At 38.0% G+C, this 4,784-nt stretch overlaps 1 long non-coding RNA gene across 4 annotated transcripts; it reads right to left on the reverse strand.

The window, feature by feature from the left end:
* Positions 1–295: 295 nt before the first annotated feature.
* Positions 296–4,288, reverse strand: LOC311033659. Of its 4 annotated transcripts, none has more exons than XR_014599515.1 (9): positions 4,215–4,288; positions 3,841–3,891; positions 2,669–2,735; positions 2,478–2,525; positions 2,091–2,138; positions 1,469–1,516; positions 1,230–1,275; positions 800–890; positions 296–663 (listed from the first exon to the last, which is right to left on the reverse strand). It is a non-coding gene; the product is annotated as an uncharacterized lncRNA (long non-coding RNA). The 4 variants fall into 4 exon arrangements; XR_014599516.1 differs by having other exon boundaries at positions 1,469–1,519; XR_014599517.1 differs by having other exon boundaries at positions 2,091–2,141.
* Positions 4,289–4,784: the final 496 nt, after the last annotated feature.

Here is a 4,784-nt window from a genome sequence, read left to right on the forward strand (position 1 = left end):
TACATATTTCAACAACAAAAAAACATACCAAAGCTTGTACAATCGTTCTTTAATTTTTGCACCTCTTAATGCTTTAAACCATTAAGACCTGTCATGTTAGATTTTAAACACTTTAACACATCTTATACTTGAGCTATTAAAAAATAGCAGATCTACAAGCTCATAGCACGGTGCGCACTACGAGCTTGTTGATCTGCTATATTTCTTTGAATGTATGTTTTTTCCTCAAATCTTTGCTTTGCCTAGATTTGAGTTAGAAATGTGTGTGTGTGTGTGTGTGCGTGCGTGCGTGTGTGTACATATATTCAAAGATTTGCACTTTTTTTTTTACAAAAATCTTCAAAAAATAGAAGATCTACAAGCTCTTATAGCGCCGGACAGAGTTCCGCGCTATGAGCTTGTAGATTTGCTATTTTTTGAATAGCCAAATAAATCTTAAGTGACACAGATGCGTTCCCTGTCCTATTGGGTTAAACAACTAGAAAAGACAAGTCTTAACAAAATGTTTTGATCAAATAATAACATTGGATTTGCTTCAAGGCGTTGTCCTCTTCTTCTTGTAACTCCCTCCACCACTTCTACCAGGCGCCTGCTTGAAGTGGTCAGAGATGGCAGCGCTGACCAGGTCCTCCATTGTCTCTCTGAATGTCTTCTGAACGGCTTCTGCAGTCAAAACAATGACAAATAACTCTCAGGCTGACAGAAGACATTACAGAGGTTATCTAGTATATGTCAGTCACACGTGTACAACGTGAATAAGCAATCAACAAATAACTAGCACTGACAAAGTTATTTTTACCATTGATGACAGATAGAAGGCAGTGCTTTTGAAAGCTCTCTCCTGCTGTCCATGCAAGTAGAAAGGACTCATCAGGGCATTGGTGAAAAGTCTGAAACAAAAAGAAAACGCAAAGCTAAATTGCAAAAAGAAAAACGGCACACTCTGCCAACCTGCAATGAAGACAGTTATGTTGATATGAAACAGAAATAATGCACTAACACAGTGGAAAGTGATAAATAATACTTCCATTCTTACTTTTCTCCGACATGGGAAACTGAAAGAAACAAACCATGTGACAGTCTGCCTGTGATTTAGAATTTGAGGCTATACTTTGGCTGGTGCAGATCTTAATAAACAACATTACTTGTTTTCAAGTTCAACATCATTATCTCTCCCCAATTAAATCTTTGCCAGAGTAAGATGACTTACAAACTTTATCTAAATGTACCTTTTGGAATCCTGTGACTTTCTCCTGGGAGTTCTGATAAGATTTCCTGTTGGTGAAAGACAAGGTAATTAGGCTACATGTCATACTTGCAACATCACCATTGAGGATTACTGTTAGTCAATTGAAAGGTGGAGTAGAGTCAAGACATTTTCTTGGCCCAGATTACGGCTTCACTGTAGGGGAGAGAAAACCCCCATTGCAACCCATTTTGCTCACTGCTACAATCAATTGAAAGTTACCTTGTGTAGTTCAGGATCTGACTTGGACCGGTGTGTAGCTTCAATATTCTGCTGGGTGTGAAAACACATTGAAATTACACCTTCTTACGAGTAGATGTACTGTTGTTGAAATACGTAATATGTGGGGCAGCAGCTCTGTAGAATACAACTCTCGTAGACGTATTTATGATTCTGACGTTTTCAATCTACGAAAACGTCAGAATCATAAATACGTCTACGAGAGTTGTATTCTACAGCTAGGGCAGCAGGACACGGGAAGCCCCCCCCCCCCAAGCCCCCCCGGTGCAACCTTTATGGACTCTCTAAAACATATCTGAAAATATTCATTGTGGGCAGGCTATGTCCAAAAACAGCGTTTTTAAACATCTTCTCTCAGGAAGTCACTTTTCAAGAGCCAAAAACGTGTGCGTGTGGACCATAGAGGTATAATATAACTAGAGGGCGGATTGCCCCGCCCCCAGCTATCATTTCAATGAATGTGCTCAGTGGCGTTTTGAAGCACCCGGAAGCCTGCCGGAAGTAGAATTATTGGTTCGATTTTGACCACACATAGAGTAATGAGCATGCGCACTAGTGTTATGAGTTATGAGCATGCGCACTACTACAATCAATTGAAAGTTACCTTGTGTAGTTCAGGATCTGACTTGGACCGGTGTGTAGCTTCAATATTCTGCTGGGTGTGAAAACACATTGAAATTACACCTTCTTACACCATCAAGTCATGTATGATATATGCTGTGCTTTATCCAAATTTTCATTGTGGAGTCCAAGTTGTTTCTGTTCAGGAGTAAGGCCCCACAGTAATGTACTATTGTTGAAATACGTAATATATTTTAATACCTTTTTATTTTATTTTAATCTTCCGGCTAAACGTTCTGTTATACTCATTTATTCTAGAGGACCTAAAACATAGTAGTAGTAGTCCCAACGATAATGCAGGCGGGTAAACAAACAAACAAAAACTTTCAAAATGTAATACCTATATTTAAAATGTTAATCATTCATTCACCTTGTGCAGTTCTTCCTCTTTTACGGCTGACCGGAGTTTTGTCAAGATCTACCACAGAAAAAGAAATGAAGGAATTAGAAAACTCTTAAGGTTTTGTTTGGACATTAACACCGATACTGGCTGTAATTTCCATCTACAATATATATATTTAACATTGGGCTTAAATCAATTAACATAGCATTTAAATGTACCTGGTGTTGAGGTGTGTAGAGGGGCTGTCAAAACTGTCATAGCTATGGGCACTGGGCACTGATTCACCTGGGGAAGATAATTAGGCCAGATGTATATCATTGTAATGAACGAATATGACAATACTCCCAAAATAAAAAGGACAAAATAACAAACAAATCTAACAGCACAGCTCCCACCAGCATGGAGTTATCTATAGCTTTAAGCCAGTCACCAGTCAGCTGTATCAAAGCAGTAGAAGTAGAGTGACCAGCTCTATAGGCATGTTGAGAATGTGTTGCAAGCTTGTTTGAAACAAAATAAGCTTGAATTTGTGAATGCACCAACCTTTCCATGATTTTGCTCAAAACAGGTCAAATATTTAAAGGAATAACCTTAGCCTCCTTCCACAGCTTTTGACATAGACCCACATCCAAACATCTATGAATAATATGACAGATAGGAGATGCTATATTCTCAGCACTTTACCATCCAGATTATCTAGACCTTACTATCATAAGGAAGAGAGCAGAGTAACTGCTCCACAAATAGTTGCAAGGAGTTGCAGTCATTGTCGTTAGGGTTAGACATTACCTAGAAGAGAGCTGTAAATACATGTAAATAGGCTACTGATTGATTTAAACCAGGGGTCTTCAACGTTTTCAGGCCAAGGACCCCTTTGCTGAGAGTGAGATAAAGCAGGGACCCCCAATATATATTGTATAGAATATAATCTTTTCATAGATTTCATAGATAGCTTCATAGACTTGTTTGACAGACACTGTCATCAATGTTGGATTCATGTTAATGTGTATTTTCAGACTTTTAACCACACACACCGTCCATACTAAGTAAACTTGACCCACTCTGTACTTGGTCTGCTTTTTTTTTCCCCCTCCACCAAACCTCTTTGCCGAAAATAGCAGATCTACAAGCGCACAAGCGTTGTGTGCTTGTAGATCTGCTATTTTTGGCTAAAGTTCTCCTCAGAATAGGGATGCTTGGTTGAAGTGGTTAATGTAAAAATCACAAAGATTTGGCGGACCCCCTGTAGTAACTCTGAGGAACCCCTAGGGGTCCCGGACCCCCTGTTGAAGACCCCTGATTTAAACAATATATTCAACACATGGCCCAACTCAAGGAAAGGTGAATAATGTTATAGTTAAAACTCACAAAACATTCAATGAATAATTACCTGTGGTGTTTGATCTGATAGCACCATTATTATTGTTCTTTGTCGGTTTTGCTTCAAAAAAAAGAAAGAAAAAAGAATACATTAATCAAATATTTCACAAGGTCCTGTAAAGTTTTAACTCCAGATTAAACATTACACAAACAAACGATTATTTTATAGTTAAAGTATTAAAAAATGAATTTAAACTCAAGTGATTGTAATTCGTTACGGTCCACCAGTAAAAAACATTGAACGCCAGCCATGACGCCTGCACTTTGTTTGGGCAGAAGCTAGCAGCTGGTAGCTAGTTGGCTAACGCTAACTTGTACATGATCAACTAACTATGTCAACACAAATAAACATCTCCTTCAAATAATGTATCCTTTAGCACTCACCTATGCAGTTCAGAATGAATGTTTTTTTGCAATTCTGTTCTTTATAGTCTCTTCTGTTCAGTTTTCCTCTTGCCATTAGAACGCGTTGCTGACTTCCGTGTTGTTACGAAAGGCACTCCAGGGGTTGCCACGTCTTGTGAGACCGCTAAGCAAAACAAAATGTTGCCATGTCTCCGGAAAGAAACAAGCAAAACGACCTCCAAACCCAATCTGCGGTTTACTGTAGATTAGAAAGTCTAGTGATGCGAGGTTAGCAGTTTACTGCTTGGCTTTCACTCGTTCCTCTGTATTTTATATTAGCCTATCACCATTAGTGCAAACTGCCTTTATTTGTTATATTTATACATATTAAAAAAATATATTTGCATATTATCACCATTATGCAAACTGCATTATTTCGCTGTAATAGTATTTCTAAACATATGTACGTTTTCAAACAACATGACTAAGAAATGAAATACATTTAATGGTTTAAATATGGTCTAAATCTAAACGTTGATGATATATAGTTTTGATTTAAACGTCTAGATCAAGGCTAAATCTAAACTATACTGTATATTGATCAATAGT

The sequence above is a fragment of the Gymnoscopelus microlampas genome (genome assembly GCF_963454915.1).
Source record: "Gymnoscopelus microlampas genome assembly, chromosome: 18".
NCBI classification, from domain to species: Eukaryota; Metazoa; Chordata; class Actinopteri; order Myctophiformes; family Myctophidae; genus Gymnoscopelus; species Gymnoscopelus microlampas.